Source organism: Hyla sarda, unplaced genomic scaffold (genome assembly GCF_029499605.1).
Source record: "Hyla sarda isolate aHylSar1 unplaced genomic scaffold, aHylSar1.hap1 scaffold_265, whole genome shotgun sequence".
Classification (NCBI taxonomy): Eukaryota; Metazoa; Chordata; class Amphibia; order Anura; family Hylidae; genus Hyla; species Hyla sarda.
In genome coordinates, this window is record NW_026609342.1 from 306,777 (window position 1) to 323,863 (window position 17,087).

The following is a 17,087-nucleotide window of genomic DNA, read 5'->3' on the forward strand; positions in this document are numbered from 1 at the left end:
CAGAAAAGAGGCGAAAAGGAGAAAAACGTAAAAAAACGTGAAAAAAAAGTAAGAGGAAGAGAAGGGAAAAAAAGGTGGAAAGGGGTTTAAAAGTGATTTCGGCGGAGAAATATATATATATATATATATATATATATATATATATATATATACGCGCACACACACACATATATATAAACGTATTCTCCGTTGAGATATTGCAGCCGCTGCTGTGTCCAGGCCCAGGAGCCTTAGCACTGTGCTGTGATGTCACTCAATACCACTGACATCACTAGGTGTAAACAACATCTCTCCTTTGCTGTGTATGTGACTATGGAGCTGTTTGGTGATGTCGTCTATTATGGCCTTCATAGAAGCAACAGGAGATTGTTGCATCCATCTAGAACCCTCAGAACTACAGTGCTATGATGTCACTCACTTCCACAGGCCTTGCAGAGTGTAAACAACAACAACCCAGCTTTGTTGTGTATGTAACCATAGGGATTTGTGATGTCACCTAGAACCTTCACAGCAGCGACAGCTTTATGAGGAGCATCAGCACTGCTCTGCCTGAGCAGAACCATCACCGCCATAGGTTGTCAAATAACCCGGGTTTAACCCACACAGGTAAGTCCAATGGGGTGCAGGCATGTCCTCTATGCTTACAGCTTCCCGTGGGTGTTGGTTTGATACCGTTTGGGGACAGCCAAGGAGGCATCTGCAGGCAACAAAGGTAGGTGTGTGCTTGTGTGTGTGTTTCCTATGCAGATCCTAAGCCCAGTGTCACATGCAAGTAGGAGGAGTAAGAAGGGTTCCTGGCAAATCCGGGTTATGGATTGCATTTAAAAAGGCCCCGTGGGAGTGCAATGGGCCCCTGTCTTGCTGCTTAGCAATAATGGTATGGGTTTAGGTTCTGCTGTGTGTACTGGTGGTTGACTGCCCCCCAGCCCAGAGTGTGCATGGAAAATTGTCTGGCAGCCTCCCTGACAGCAAGCAGTGATAGTGCCCATGAAGGGCACCTTGTTGGGCCCGCCCCTTTCACGGTTATCGCTTCTCGGCCTTTTGGCTAAGATCAAGTGTAGTATCTGTTCTTATCAGTTTAATATCTGATACGTCCCCTATCTGGGGACCATATATTAAATGGATTTTTGAGAACGGGGGCCGATTTCGAAGCTTGCTTCCGTCGCCCTATGCATTGACCCGATATGGCAGTATCTTCGGGTACAGTGCACCACCCCCTTACAGGGTTAAAAAGAAAGATTCCTACTTTCATTGCTACCTGCTTGCTGGCTAGCCAGCTAGCCAGCCCTGTGGGCCTTGCTGCTGCTGCAGCCAAAAAACAAAAGGTGGTGCTGCTGCTGCTTCTGCTGCTTCTGCTTCTGCTTGTGTCTGGCCGCTGTTGGAGCGTCCAGGCACAGGACTTCTGCTGCTGCTGACTAAATGGCCTCCTTAATTGGATCATTTAAATAGCCAGCACACCTGTGCAGGTAGGGCATGACATGATAGGCAGCTGCCTTGATAGCGGGTGGGTGCTGAATGTTCCTAATTGACAAAATAAGATTAATGCTTATGAAGAAATATAAAATCTCATCCCTTCCCCAATATCGCGCCACACCCCTACCCCTTAATTCCCTGGTTGAACTTGATGGACATATGTCTTTTTTCGACCGTACTAACTATGTAACTATGTAACATAACATGGGGGGGGGGGGGGTCTCCTGGCTGTTCACACAGGTGTGTCATTGCTGTACATTGACCATGCATTGCTTCTGTGGTATTGCAAAGGCAAAGACAAATGCTTCCAGCCATCCATTGCACTAATGGATTGGTCATCAGCTGGCTGTCTATGTCCCGCATCAATATAGACCAAAGTACAGAGGGTTAGGCTATGCTATTGTGCACCTACCTGATGCATCAGAAGGTGCGAGGCCCTTGCTAAATTCTGTGCACAGACTTTGAGATCTATACTTTAGACTGTATCTAAACCTGCTCCAACATGGACTGACATTCTGGCCTACTTTCAGCCGATGCGACTTGTCTGTCGCTGAACAGTCGCTTTTTATGTATTCAGCACCTATGTATAATGTTGTAAAAATGCTCTAGAAGCTAAAGTCGCAGAAATGTCACACATATTTGGCCTGCAACTTTCTGTGCGACAAATTCAGACAGGAAAAATCAGTATAAATCCTTAGAAAATTATCCCCCAGTGTCTCCATCTGCTGGCGGTATTGAATAAGCATTGCTGCACTGATGGGGTATGCATTAGACGAAAAAAAAGAAGAAAAAGAAGAATAATACGCCCAGAAAAGAGGCGAAAAGGAGAAAAACGTAAAAAAACGGGAAAAAAAAGTAAGAGGAAGAGAAGGGAAAAAAAGGTGGAAATGGGTTTAAAAGTGATTTCGGCGGAGAAATATATATATATATATATATATATATATATATATATATATATATACGCGCACACACACACATATATATAAACGTATTCTCCGTTGAGATATTGCAGCCGCTGCTGTGTCCAGGCCCAGGAGCCTTAGCACTGTGCTGTGATGTCACTCAATACCACTGACATCACTAGGTGTAAACAACATCTCTCCTTTGCTGTGTATGTGACTATGGAGCTGTTTGGTGATGTCGTCTATTATGGCCTTCATAGAAGCAACAGGAGATTGTTGCATCCATCTAGAACCCTCAGAACTACAGTGCTATGATGTCACTCACTTCCACAGGCCTTGCAGAGTGTAAACAACAACAACCCAGCTTTGTTGTGTATGTAACCATAGGGATTTGTGATGTCACCTAGAACCTTCACAGCAGCGACAGCTTTATGAGGAGCATCAGCACTGCTCTGCCTGAGCAGAACCATCACCGCCATAGGTTGTCAAATAACCCGGGTTTAACCCACACAGGTAAGTCCAATGGGGTGCAGGCATGTCCTCTATGCTTACAGCTTCCCGTGGGTGTTGGTTTGATACCGTTTGGGGACAGCCAAGGAGGCATCTGCAGGCAACAAAGGTAGGTGTGTGCTTGTGTGTGTGTTTCCTATGCAGATCCTAAGCCCAGTGTCACATGCAAGTAGGAGGAGTAAGAAGGGTTCCTGGCAAATCCGGGTTATGGATTGCATTTAAAAAGGCCCCGTGGGAGTGCAATGGGCCCCTGTCTTGCTGCTTAGCAATAATGGTATGGGTTTAGGTTCTGCTGTGTGTACTGGTGGTTGACTGCCCCCCAGCCCAGAGTGTGCATGGAAAATTGTCTGGCAGCCTCCCTGACAGCAAGCAGTGATAGTGCCCATGAAGGGCACCTTGTTGGGCCCGCCCCTTTCACGGTTATCGCTTCTCGGCCTTTTGGCTAAGATCAAGTGTAGTATCTGTTCTTATCAGTTTAATATCTGATACGTCCCCTATCTGGGGACCATATATTAAATGGATTTTTGAGAACGGGGGCCGATTTCGAAGCTTGCTTCCGTCGCCCTATGCATTGACCCGATATGGCAGTATCTTCGGGTACAGTGCACCACCCCCTTACAGGGTTAAAAAGAAAGATTCCTACTTTCATTGCTACCTGCTTGCTGGCTAGCCAGCTAGCCAGCCCTGTGGGCCTTGCTGCTGCTGCAGCCAAAAAACAAAAGGTGGTGCTGCTGCTGCTTCTGCTGCTTCTGCTTCTGCTTGTGTCTGGCCGCTGTTGGAGCGTCCAGGCACAGGACTTCTGCTGCTGCTGACTAAATGGCCTCCTTAATTGGATCATTTGAGTAGCCAGCACACCTGTGCAGGTAGGGCATGACATGATAGGCAGCTGCCTTGATAGCGGGTGGGTGCTGAATGTTCCTAATTGACAAAATAAGATTAATGCTTATGAAGAAATATAAAATCTCATCCCTTCCCCAATATCGCGCCACACCCCTACCCCTTAATTCCCTGGTTGAACTTGATGGACATATGTCTTTTTTCGACCGTACTAACTATGTAACTATGTAACATAACATGGGGGGGGGGGGGGGGGTCTCCTGGCTGTTCACACAGGTGTGTCATTGCTGTACATTGACCATGCATTGCTTCTGTGGTATTGCAAAGACAAATGCTTCCAGCCATCCATTGCACTAATGGATTGGTCATCAGCTGGCTGTCTATGTCCCGCATCAATATAGACCAAAGTACAGAGGGTTAGGCTATGCTATTGTGCACCTACCTGATGCATCAGAAGGTGCGAGGCCCTTGCTAAATTCTGTGCACAGACTTTGAGATCTATACTTTAGACTGTATCTAAACCTGCTCCAACATGGACTGACATTCTGGCCTACTTTCAGCCGATGCGACTTGTCTGTCGCTGAACAGTCGCTTTTTATGTATTCAGCACCTATGTATAATGTTGTAAAAATGCTCTAGAAGCTAAAGTCGCAGAAATGTCACACATATTTGGCCTGCAACTTTCTGTGCGACAAATTCAGACAGGAAAAATCAGTATAAATCCTTAGAAAATTATCCCCCAGTGTCTCCATCTGCTGGCGGTATTGAATAAGCATTGCTGCACTGATGGGGTATGCATTAGACGAAAAAAAAGAAGAAAAAGAAGAATAATACGCCCAGAAAAGAGGCGAAAAGGAGAAAAACGTAAAAAAACGTGAAAAAAAAGTAAGAGGAAGAGAAGGGAAAAAAAGGTGGAAATGGGTTTAAAAGTGATTTCGGCGGAGAAATATATATATATATATATATATATATATACGCGCACACACACACATATATATAAACGTATTCTCCGTTGAGATATTGCAGCCGCTGCTGTGTCCAGGCCCAGGAGCCTTAGCACTGTGCTGTGATGTCACTCAATACCACTGACATCACTAGGTGTAAACAACATCTCTCCTTTGCTGTGTATGTGACTATGGAGCTGTTTGGTGATGTCGTCTATTATGGCCTTCATAGAAGCAACAGGAGATTGTTGCATCCATCTAGAACCCTCAGAACTACAGTGCTATGATGTCACTCACTTCCACAGGCCTTGCAGAGTGTAAACAACAACAACCCAGCTTTGTTGTGTATGTAACCATAGGGATTTGTGATGTCACCTAGAACCTTCACAGCAGCGACAGCTTTATGAGGAGCATCAGCACTGCTCTGCCTGAGCAGAACCATCACCGCCATAGGTTGTCAAATAACCCGGGTTTAACCCACACAGGTAAGTCCAATGGGGTGCAGGCATGTCCTCTATGCTTACAGCTTCCCGTGGGTGTTGGTTTGATACCGTTTGGGGACAGCCAAGGAGGCATCTGCAGGCAACAAAGGTAGGTGTGTGCTTGTGTGTGTGTTTCCTATGCAGATCCTAAGCCCAGTGTCACATGCAAGTAGGAGGAGTAAGAAGGGTTCCTGGCAAATCCGGGTTATGGATTGCATTTAAAAAGGCCCCGTGGGAGTGCAATGGGCCCCTGTCTTGCTGCTTAGCAATAATGGTATGGGTTTAGGTTCTGCTGTGTGTACTGGTGGTTGACTGCCCCCCAGCCCAGAGTGTGCATGGAAAATTGTCTGGCAGCCTCCCTGACAGCAAGCAGTGATAGTGCCCATGAAGGGCACCTTGTTGGGCCCGCCCCTTTCACGGTTATCGCTTCTCGGCCTTTTGGCTAAGATCAAGTGTAGTATCTGTTCTTATCAGTTTAATATCTGATACGTCCCCTATCTGGGGACCATATATTAAATGGATTTTTGAGAACGGGGGCCGATTTCGAAGCTTGCTTCCGTCGCCCTATGCATTGACCCGATATGGCAGTATCTTCGGGTACAGTGCACCACCCCCTTACAGGGTTAAAAAGAAAGATTCCTACTTTCATTGCTACCTGCTTGCTGGCTAGCCAGCTAGCCAGCCCTGTGGGCCTTGCTGCTGCTGCAGCCAAAAAACAAAAGGTGGTGCTGCTGCTGCTTCTGCTGCTTCTGCTTCTGCTTGTGTCTGGCCGCTGTTGGAGCGTCCAGGCACAGGACTTCTGCTGCTGCTGACTAAATGGCCTCCTTAATTGGATCATTTAAATAGCCAGCACACCTGTGCAGGTAGGGCATGACATGATAGGCAGCTGCCTTGATAGCGGGTGGGTGCTGAATGTTCCTAATTGACAAAATAAGATTAATGCTTATGAAGAAATATAAAATCTCATCCCTTCCCCAATATCGCGCCACACCCCTACCCCTTAATTCCCTGGTTGAACTTGATGGACATATGTCTTTTTTCGACCGTACTAACTATGTAACTATGTAACATAACATGGGGGGGGGGGGGTCTCCTGGCTGTTCACACAGGTGTGTCATTGCTGTACATTGACCATGCATTGCTTCTGTGGTATTGCAAAGGCAAAGACAAATGCTTCCAGCCATCCATTGCACTAATGGATTGGTCATCAGCTGGCTGTCTATGTCCCGCATCAATATAGACCAAAGTACAGAGGGTTAGGCTATGCTATTGTGCACCTACCTGATGCATCAGAAGGTGCGAGGCCCTTGCTAAATTCTGTGCACAGACTTTGAGATCTATACTTTAGACTGTATCTAAACCTGCTCCAACATGGACTGACATTCTGGCCTACTTTCAGCCGATGCGACTTGTCTGTCGCTGAACAGTCGCTTTTTATGTATTCAGCACCTATGTATAATGTTGTAAAAATGCTCTAGAAGCTAAAGTCGCAGAAATGTCACACATATTTGGCCTGCAACTTTCTGTGCGACAAATTCAGACAGGAAAAATCAGTATAAATCCTTAGAAAATTATCCCCCAGTGTCTCCATCTGCTGGCGGTATTGAATAAGCATTGCTGCACTGATGGGGTATGCATTAGACGAAGAAAAAGAAGAATAATACGCCCAGAAAAGAGGCGAAAAGGAGAAAAACGTAAAAAAACGTGAAAAAAAAGTAAGAGGAAGAGAAGGGAAAAAAAGGTGGAAATGGGTTTAAAAGTGATTTCGGCGGAGAAATATATATATATATATATATATATAAATATATATATATATATATATATATACGCGCACACACACACATATATATAAACGTATTCTCCGTTGAGATATTGCAGCCGCTGCTGTGTCCAGGCCCAGGAGCCTTAGCACTGTGCTGTGATGTCACTCAATACCACTGACATCACTAGGTGTAAACAACATCTCTCCTTTGCTGTGTATGTGACTATGGAGCTGTTTGGTGATGTCGTCTATTATGGCCTTCATAGAAGCAACAGGAGATTGTTGCATCCATCTAGAACCCTCAGAACTACAGTGCTATGATGTCACTCACTTCCACAGGCCTTGCAGAGTGTAAACAACAACAACCCAGCTTTGTTGTATATGTAACCATAGGGATTTGTGATGTCACCTAGAACCTTCACAGCAGCGACAGCTTTATGAGGAGCATCAGCACTGCTCTGCCTGAGCAGAACCATCACCGCCATAGGTTGTCAAATAACCCGGGTTTAACCCACACAGGTAAGTCCAATGGGGTGCAGGCATGTCCTCTATGCTTACAGCTTCCCGTGGGTGTTGGTTTGATACCGTTTGGGGACAGCCAAGGAGGCATCTGCAGGCAACAAAGGTAGGTGTGTGCTTGTGTGTGTGTTTCCTATGCAGATCCTAAGCCCAGTGTCACATGCAAGTAGGAGGAGTAAGAAGGGTTCCTGGCAAATCCGGGTTATGGATTGCATTTAAAAAGGCCCCGTGGGAGTGCAATGGGCCCCTGTCTTGCTGCTTAGCAATAATGGTATGGGTTTAGGTTCTGCTGTGTGTACTGGTGGTTGACTGCCCCCCAGCCCAGAGTGTGCATGGAAAATTGTCTGGCAGCCTCCCTGACAGCAAGCAGTGATAGTGCCCATGAAGGGCACCTTGTTGGGCCCGCCCCTTTCACGGTTATCGCTTCTCGGCCTTTTGGCTAAGATCAAGTGTAGTATCTGTTCTTATCAGTTTAATATCTGATACGTCCCCTATCTGGGGACCATATATTAAATGGATTTTTGAGAACGGGGGCCGATTTCGAAGCTTGCTTCCGTCGCCCTATGCATTGACCCGATATGGCAGTATCTTCGGGTACAGTGCACCACCCCCTTACAGGGTTAAAAAGAAAGATTCCTACTTTCATTGCTACCTGCTTGCTGGCTAGCCAGCTAGCCAGCCCTGTGGGCCTTGCTGCTGCTGCAGCCAAAAAACAAAAGGTGGTGCTGCTGATGCTTCTGCTGCTTCTGCTTCTGCTTGTGTCTGGCCGCTGTTGGAGCGTCCAGGCACAGGACTTCTGCTGCTGCTGACTAAATGGCCTCATTAATTGGATCATTTGAGTAGCCAGCACACCTGTGCAGGTAGGGCATGACATGATAGGCAGCTGCCTTGATAGCGGGTGGGTGCTGAATGTTCCTAATTGACAAAATAAGATTAATGCTTATGAAGAAATATAAAATCTCATCCCTTCCCCAATATCGCGCCACACCCCTACCCCTTAATTCCCTGGTTGAACTTGATGGACATATGTCTTTTTTCGACCGTACTAACTATGTAACTATGTAACATAACATGGGGGGGGGGTCTCCTGGCTGTTCACACAGGTGTGTCATTGCTGTACATTGACCATGCATTGCTTCTGTGGTATTGCAAAGGCAAAGACAAATGCTTCCAGCCATCCATTGCACTAATGGATTGGTCATCAGCTGGCTGTCTATGTCCCGCATCAATATAGACCAAAGTACAGAGGGTTAGGCTATGCTATTGTGCACCTACCTGATGCATCAGAAGGTGCGAGGCCCTTGCTAAATTCTGTGCACAGACTTTGAGATCTATACTTTAGACTGTATCTAAACCTGCTCCAACATGGACTGACATTCTGGCCTACTTTCAGCCGATGCGACTTGTCTGTCGCTGAGCAGTCGCTTTTTATGTATTCAGCACCTATGTATAATGTTGTAAAAATGCTCTAGAAGCTAAAGTCGCAGAAATGTCACACATATTTGGCCTGCAACTTTCTGTGCGACAAATTCAGACAGGAAAAATCAGTATAAATCCTTAGAAAATTATCCCCCAGTGTCTCCATCTGCTGGCGGTATTGAATAAGCATTGCTGCACTGATGGGGTATGCATTAGACGAAAAAAAAGAAGAAAAAGAAGAATAATACGCCCAGAAAAGAGGCGAAAAGGAGAAAAACGTAAAAAAACGTGAAAAAAAAGTAAGAGGAAGAGAAGGGAAAAAAAGGTGGAAATGGGTTTAAAAGTGATTTCGGCGGAGAATATATATATATATATATATATATATATATATATATATATACGCGCACACACACACATATATATAAACGTATTCTCCGTTGAGATATTGCAGCCGCTGCTGTGTCCAGGCCCAGGAGCCTTAGCACTGTGCTGTGATGTCACTCAATACCACTGACATCACTAGGTGTAAACAACATCTCTCCTTTGCTGTGTATGTGACTATGGAGCTGTTTGGTGATGTCGTCTATTATGGCCTTCATAGAAGCAACAGGAGATTGTTGCATCCATCTAGAACCCTCAGAACTACAGTGCTATGATGTCACTCACTTCCACAGGCCTTGCAGAGTGTAAACAACAACAACCCAGGTTTGTTGTATATGTAACCATAGGGATTTGTGATGTCACCTAGAACCTTCACAGCAGCGACAGCTTTATGAGGAGCATCAGCACTGCTCTGCCTGAGCAGAACCATCACCGCCATAGGTTGTCAAATAACCCGGGTTTAACCCACACAGGTAAGTCCAATGGGGTGCAGGCATGTCCTCTATGCTTACAGCTTCCCGTGGGTGTTGGTTTGATACCGTTTGGGGACAGCCAAGGAGGCATCTGCAGGCAACAAAGGTAGGTGTGTGCTTGTGTGTGTGTTTCCTATGCAGATCCTAAGCCCAGTGTCACATGCAAGTAGGAGGAGTAAGAAGGGTTCCTGGCAAATCCGGGTTATGGATTGCATTTAAAAAGGCCCCGTGGGAGTGCAATGGGCCCCTGTCTTGCTGCTTAGCAATAATGGTATGGGTTTAGGTTCTGCTGTGTGTACTGGTGGTTGACTGCCCCCCAGCCCAGAGTGTGCATGGAAAATTGTCTGGCAGCCTCCCTGACAGCAAGCAGTGATAGTGCCCATGAAGGGCACCTTGTTGGGCCCGCCCCTTTCACGGTTATCGCTTCTCGGCCTTTTGGCTAAGATCAAGTGTAGTATCTGTTCTTATCAGTTTAATATCTGATACGTCCCCTATCTGGGGACCATATATTAAATGGATTTTTGAGAACGGGGGCCGATTTCGAAGCTTGCTTCCGTCGCCCTATGCATTGACCCGATATGGCAGTATCTTCGGGTACAGTGCACCACCCCCTTACAGGGTTAAAAAGAAAGATTCCTACTTTCATTGCTACCTGCTTGCTGGCTAGCCAGCTAGCCAGCCCTGTGGGCCTTGCTGCTGCTGCTGCAGCCAAAAAACAAAAGGTGGTGCTGCTGCTGCTTCTGCTGCTTCTGCTTCTGCTTGTGTCTGGCCGCTGTTGGAGCGTCCAGGCACAGGACTTCTGCTGCTGCTGATTAAATGGCCTCCTTAATTGGATCATTTGAGTAGCCAGCACACCTGTGCAGGTAGGGCATGACATGATAGGCAGCTGCCTTGATAGCGGGTGGGTGCTGAATGTTCCTAATTGACAAAATAAGATTAATGCTTATGAAGAAATATAAAATCTCATCCCTTCCCCAATATCGCGCCACACCCCTACCCCTTAATTCCCTGGTTGAACTTGATGGACATATGTCTTTTTTCGACCGTACTAACTATGTAACTATGTAACATAACATGGGGGGGGGGGGGGTCTCCTGGCTGTTCACACAGGTGTGTCATTGCTGTACATTGACCATGCATTGCTTCTGTGGTATTGCAAAGGCAAAGACAAATGCTTCCAGCCATCCATTGCACTAATGGATTGGTCATCAGCTGGCTGTCTATGTCCCGCATCAATATAGACCAAAGTACAGAGGGTTAGGCTATGCTATTGTGCACCTACCTGATGCATCAGAAGGTGCGAGGCCCTTGCTAAATTCTGTGCACAGACTTTGAGATCTATACTTTAGACTGTATCTAAACCTGCTCCAACATGGACTGACATTCTGGCCTACTTTCAGCCGATGCGACTTGTCTGTCGCTGAACAGTCGCTTTTTATGTATTCAGCACCTATGTATAATGTTGTAAAAATGCTCTAGAAGCTAAAGTCGCAGAAATGTCACACATATTTGGCCTGCAACTTTCTGTGCGACAAATTCAGACAGGAAAAATCAGTATAAATCCTTAGAAAATTATCCCCCAGTGTCTCCATCTGCTGGCGGTATTGAATAAGCATTGCTGCACTGATGGGGTATGCATTAGACGAAAAAAAAGAAGAAAAAGAAGAATAATACGCCCAGAAAAGAGGCGAAAAGGAGAAAAACGTAAAAAAACGTGAAAAAAAAGTAAGAGGAAGAGAAGGGAAAAAAAGGTGGAAATGGGTTTAAAAGTGATTTCGGCGGAGAAATATATATATATATATATATATATATATATATATATATATATATATACGCGCACACACACACATATATATAAACGTATTCTCCGTTGAGATATTGCAGCCGCTGCTGTGTCCAGGCCCAGGAGCCTTAGCACTGTGCTGTGATGTCACTCAATACCACTGACATCACTAGGTGTAAACAACATCTCTCCTTTGCTGTGTATGTGACTATGGAGCTGTTTGGTGATGTCGTCTATTATGGCCTTCATAGAAGCAACAGGAGATTGTTGCATCCATCTAGAACCCTCAGAACTACAGTGCTATGATGTCACTCACTTCCACAGGCCTTGCAGAGTGTAAACAACAACAACCCAGCTTTGTTGTGTATGTAACCATAGGGATTTGTGATGTCACCTAGAACCTTCACAGCAGCGACAGCTTTATGAGGAGCATCAGCACTGCTCTGCCTGAGCAGAACCATCACCGCCATAGGTTGTCAAATAACCCGGGTTTAACCCACACAGGTAAGTCCAATGGGGTGCAGGCATGTCCTCTATGCTTACAGCTTCCCGTGGGTGTTGGTTTGATACCGTTTGGGGACAGCCAAGGAGGCATCTGCAGGCAACAAAGGTAGGTGTGTGCTTGTGTGTGTGTTTCCTATGCAGATCCTAAGCCCAGTGTCACATGCAAGTAGGAGGAGTAAGAAGGGTTCCTGGCAAATCCGGGTTATGGATTGCATTTAAAAAGGCCCCGTGGGAGTGCAATGGGCCCCTGTCTTGCTGCTTAGCAATAATGGTATGGGTTTAGGTTCTGCTGTGTGTACTGGTGGTTGACTGCCCCCCAGCCCAGAGTGTGCATGGAAAATTGTCTGGCAGCCTCCCTGACAGCAAGCAGTGATAGTGCCCATGAAGGGCACCTTGTTGGGCCCGCCCCTTTCACGGTTATCGCTTCTCGGCCTTTTGGCTAAGATCAAGTGTAGTATTTGCTTGCTTGATCTGGCTGGAAGGTGCCCGGGGTACCCGCTCCTTTTCCCTGGGGGATCGTTCCATCTTTTGGTGGGACTAAACCCCCTTGCTGACATCAGGGTAGCGGCTTAGTCCCCGGGCAACGAGGAGCGATCACCACCTACCTACCTGCCTGCAGTAGGGGAGGTGTTTTTTCTGCGATGGAGGAGGCTGGCAAGAAAGAAGAGCCTGCTGGAGGTGTACCTAGCTACGCCAGACTACGAAATGGAGTCCGAATTACTCTCTTGGATGCTGGAAAGAAGGAGAGAGGTTTATTCTTCGTGGTGGAGGAAATTTTGTTCCAGCTTTTTGAGCTGAGGAAGGACCTGATATTATCCATGCTGGAATTTCCAAGAAGTGGAGTCTATGATGTGGTTCTGGTTTCGGAGGAGGACTATGGTGTGTTCTGCAATAAAGCATTGCTGTGGAAGTCGCACCCTGTGTTGGGAGGGGTAGAGATTACTCCCCATTTCCCGACTCGGGAAAGACTTATAACTGTGAGGATGTACAGTCCGTATATCACAGAAGAGGAGATTGTTTTGTTCCTTTCTAGATTCTGTGAGGAGGTGAAGCCAAAAGGCAAGATCTATAATCAATATGGACTTTGGACGACAAAGTGGAAATTTCAAGTGAAGTTTCAGAAAGCACCTGATGGAAAGCTAATTTATCCCCCAGGGCGTTTTAAGATTGGCCCAGTAAATGGGGACCTGTTCTTTTCAGGCATGGACGACTTTTGTCGAAAGTGTAAAAGGTATGGCCATAGGAAAGATTTTTGTGATATTATTTGGTGCTATAAATGCCAAGAAGAAGGCCATGAGCCAGAAGCATGTAAGGTGAAGAAAAAGTGTCATCTATGTGGTGATGAGGGACACTTGGCAGGAATGTGTCCTAAGAAGAAGAGGAAGAAAAAGGAGGTTATGAAACGAAGTAGGGAGGAGGAAACTGATGTGAGGGAAGAACCTGAAGAGGAGGAAACTCCAACCAGGAAAGTGATGGAGGAGAAGAAAAGGAAAGAAAATGAAGAAGAATATGTAACGGTAGAGTATGGAGGCTCTCTTGATGTTGTCTTCAAGAGTGTGTCAAAAAAAGAGAAAAAAGCCTTTGACGAGGATTTGGGAAATCTGAAAGAAAGATTGGGAATCAAAGTCAATGAAGCAAGGGATAAAGTCTATTGTTCCTTTCACGCAGATATAGATAGATTTGTGGAAACATACAAGGTTCCAGCGTGGCTGGCGATTCCAGCCAAAAGTGAGATGCTGAGTGGATCTATCACTTGTGGTTTCTTAGACTTCTTGATGGTCTTTGCATGGAGAAGAGGAATGACATTTGGGTAATTTTTCTTTAAGAAATTATAGCATGGTTAGTTTTGGTTTAATTATTTTTTTATGTTTTAAATATGGTTTCTTTTATTGTTTAAAAAAAAAAAAAAAAAAAAAAAGATAAAGGAATAAAGAAAAACGGTTTTTCCTGATGATGAACAAAAAATCAAGCTCAAATAAGATCTTAGAGCTCTGATGGAGTTCTGAGGGTTAACTTAAAAATCTGTTCTTATCAGTTTAATATCTGATACGTCCCCTATCTGGGGACCATATATTAAATGGATTTTTGAGAACGGGGGCCGATTTCGAAGCTTGCTTCCGTCGCCCTATGCATTGACCCGATATGGCAGTATCTTCGGGTACAGTGCACCACCCCCTTACAGGGTTAAAAAGAAAGATTCCTACTTTCATTGCTACCTGCTTGCTGGCTAGCCAGCTAGCCAGCCCTGTGGGCCTTGCTGCTGCTGCAGCCAAAAAACAAAAGGTGGTGCTGCTGCTGCTTCTGCTGCTTCTGCTTCTGCTTGTGTCTGGCCGCTGTTGGAGCGTCCAGGCACAGGACTTCTGCTGCTGCTGACTAAATGGCCTCCTTAATTGGATCATTTGAGTAGCCAGCACACCTGTGCAGGTAGGGCATGACATGATAGGCAGCTGCCTTGATAGCGGGTGGGTGCTGAATGTTCCTAATTGACAAAATAAGATTAATGCTTATGAAGAAATATAAAATCTCATCCCTTCCCCAATATCGCGCCACACCCCTACCCCTTAATTCCCTGGTTGAACTTGATGGACATATGTCTTTTTTCGACCGTACTAACTATGTAACTATGTAACATAACATGGGGGGGGGGGGGGTCTCCTGGCTGTTCACACAGGTGTGTCATTGCTGTACATTGACCATGCATTGCTTCTGTGGTATTGCAAAGGCAAAGACAAATGCTTCCAGCCATCCATTGCACTAATGGATTGGTCATCAGCTGGCTGTCTATGTCCCGCATCAATATAGACCAAAGTACAGAGGGTTAGGCTATGCTATTGTGCACCTACCTGATGCATCAGAAGGTGCGAGGCCCTTGCTAAATTCTGTGCACAGACTTTGAGATCTATACTTTAGACTGTATCTAAACCTGCTCCAACATGGACTGACATTCTGGCCTACTTTCAGCCGATGCGACTTGTCTGTCGCTGAACAGTCGCTTTTTATGTATTCAGCACCTATGTATAATGTTGTAAAAATGCTCTAGAAGCTAAAGTCGCAGAAATGTCACACATATTTGGCCTGCAACTTTCTGTGCGACAAATTCAGACAGGAAAAATCAGTATAAATCCTTAGAAAATTATCCCCCAGTGTCTCCATCTGCTGGCGGTATTGAATAAGCATTGCTGCACTGATGGGGTATGCATTAGACGAAAAAAAAGAAGAAAAAGAAGAATAATACGCCCAGAAAAGAGGCGAAAAGGAGAAAAACGTAAAAAAAACGTGAAAAAAAAGTAAGAGGAAGAGAAGGGAAAAAAAGGTGGAAATGGGTTTAAAAGTGATTTCGGCGGAGAAATATATATATATATATATATATATATATATATATATATATATATACACGCGCACACACACACATATATATAAACGTATTCTCCGTTGAGATATTGCAGCCGCTGCTGTGTCCAGGCCCAGGAGCCTTAGCACTGTGCTGTGATGTCACTCAATACCACTGACATCACTAGGTGTAAACAACATCTCTCCTTTGCTGTGTATGTGACTATGGAGCTGTTTGGTGATGTTGTCTATTATGGCCTTCATAGAAGCAACAGGAGATTGTTGCATCCATCTAGAACCCTCAGAACTACAGTGCTATGATGTCACTCACTTCCACAGGCCTTGCAGAGTGTAAACAACAACAACCCAGCTTTGTTGTGTATGTAACCATAGGGATTTGTGATGTCACCTAGAACCTTCACAGCAGCGACAGCTTTATGAGGAGCATCAGCACTGCTCTGCCTGAGCAGAACCATCACCGCCATAGGTTGTCAAATAACCCGGGTTTAACCCACACAGGTAAGTCCAATGGGGTGCAGGCATGTCCTCTATGCTTACAGCTTCCCGTGGGTGTTGGTTTGATACCGTTTGGGGACAGCCAAGGAGGCATCTGCAGGCAACAAAGGTAGGTGTGTGCTTGTGTGTGTGTTTCCTATGCAGATCCTAAGCCCAGTGTCACATGCAAGTGGGAGGAGTAAGAAGGGTTCCTGGCAAATCCGGGTTATGGATTGCATTTAAAAAGGCCCCGTGGGAGTGCAATGGGCCCCTGTCTTGCTGCTTAGCAATAATGGTATGGGTTTAGGTTCTGCTGTGTGTACTGGTGGTTGACTGCCCCCCAGCCCAGAGTGTGCATGGAAAATTGTCTGGCAGCCTCCCTGACAGCAAGCAGTGATAGTGCCCATGAAGGGCACCTTGTTGGGCCCGCCCCTTTCACGGTTATCGCTTCTCGGCCTTTTGGCTAAGATCAAGTGTAGTATCTGTTCTTATCAGTTTAATATCTGATACGTCCCCTATCTGGGGACCATATATTAAATGGATTTTTGAGAACGGGGGCCGATTTCGAAGCTTGCTTCCGTCGCCCTATGCATTGACCCGATATGGCAGTATCTTCGGGTACAGTGCACCACCCCCTTACAGGGTTAAAAAGAAAGATTCCTACTTTCATTGCTACCTGCTTGCTGGCTAGCCAGCTAGCCAGCCCTGTGGGCCTTGCTGCTGCTGCAGCCAAAAAACAAAAGGTGGTGCTGCTTCTGCTGCTTCTGCTTCTGCTTGTGTCTGGCCGCTGTTGGAGCGTCCAGGCACAGGACTTCTGCTGCTGCTGACTAAATGGCCTCCTTAATTGGATCATTTGAGTAGCCAGCACACCTGTGCAGGTAGGGCATGACATGATAGGCAGCTGCCTTGATAGCGGGTGGGTGCTGAATGTTCCTAATTGACAAAATAAGATTAATGCTTATGAAGAAATATAAAATCTCATCCCTTCCCCAATATCGCGCCACACCCCTACCCCTTAATTCCCTGGTTGAACTTGATGGACATATGTCTTTTTTCGACCGTACTAACTATGTAACTATGTAACATAACATGGGGGGGGGGGGGGGGGGGTCTCCTGGCTGTTCACACAGGTGTGTCATTGCTGTACATTGACCATGCATTGCTTCTGTGGTATTGCAAAGGCAAAGACAAATGCTTCCAGCCATCCATTGCACTAATGGATTGGTCATCAGCTGGCTGTCTATGTCCCGCATCAATATAGACCAAAGTACAG

At 45.8% G+C, this 17,087-nt stretch overlaps 7 non-coding genes and 1 pseudogene across 7 annotated transcripts; all 8 read left to right on the top strand.

The window, feature by feature from the left end:
* The first annotated feature begins 1,025 nt into the window (after positions 1–1,025).
* Positions 1,026–1,216, top strand: LOC130324489 (U2 spliceosomal RNA). The gene has a single exon (XR_008869483.1). It is a non-coding gene; the product is annotated as a U2 spliceosomal RNA (small nuclear RNA).
* Positions 1,217–3,307: 2,091 nt separating this feature from the next.
* LOC130324490 (U2 spliceosomal RNA) lies at positions 3,308–3,498 on the top strand. Its single transcript, XR_008869484.1, has one exon. It is a non-coding gene; the product is annotated as a U2 spliceosomal RNA (small nuclear RNA).
* A 2,072-nt stretch (positions 3,499–5,570) lies between these two features.
* On the top strand, positions 5,571–5,761 carry LOC130324491 (U2 spliceosomal RNA). Its single transcript, XR_008869485.1, has one exon. It is a non-coding gene; the product is annotated as a U2 spliceosomal RNA (small nuclear RNA).
* Positions 5,762–7,848: 2,087 nt separating this feature from the next.
* LOC130324493 (U2 spliceosomal RNA) lies at positions 7,849–8,039 on the top strand. Its single transcript, XR_008869487.1, has one exon. It is a non-coding gene; the product is annotated as a U2 spliceosomal RNA (small nuclear RNA).
* A 2,082-nt stretch (positions 8,040–10,121) lies between these two features.
* LOC130324494 (U2 spliceosomal RNA) lies at positions 10,122–10,312 on the top strand. Its single transcript, XR_008869488.1, has one exon. It is a non-coding gene; the product is annotated as a U2 spliceosomal RNA (small nuclear RNA).
* A 2,096-nt stretch (positions 10,313–12,408) lies between these two features.
* Positions 12,409–12,519, top strand: LOC130324569 (U2 spliceosomal RNA; annotated as a pseudogene).
* Positions 12,520–13,974: 1,455 nt separating this feature from the next.
* On the top strand, positions 13,975–14,163 carry LOC130324546 (U2 spliceosomal RNA). The gene has a single exon (XR_008869534.1). It is a non-coding gene; the product is annotated as a U2 spliceosomal RNA (small nuclear RNA).
* Positions 14,164–16,257: 2,094 nt separating this feature from the next.
* Positions 16,258–16,448, top strand: LOC130324495 (U2 spliceosomal RNA). Its single transcript, XR_008869489.1, has one exon. It is a non-coding gene; the product is annotated as a U2 spliceosomal RNA (small nuclear RNA).
* Positions 16,449–17,087: the final 639 nt, after the last annotated feature.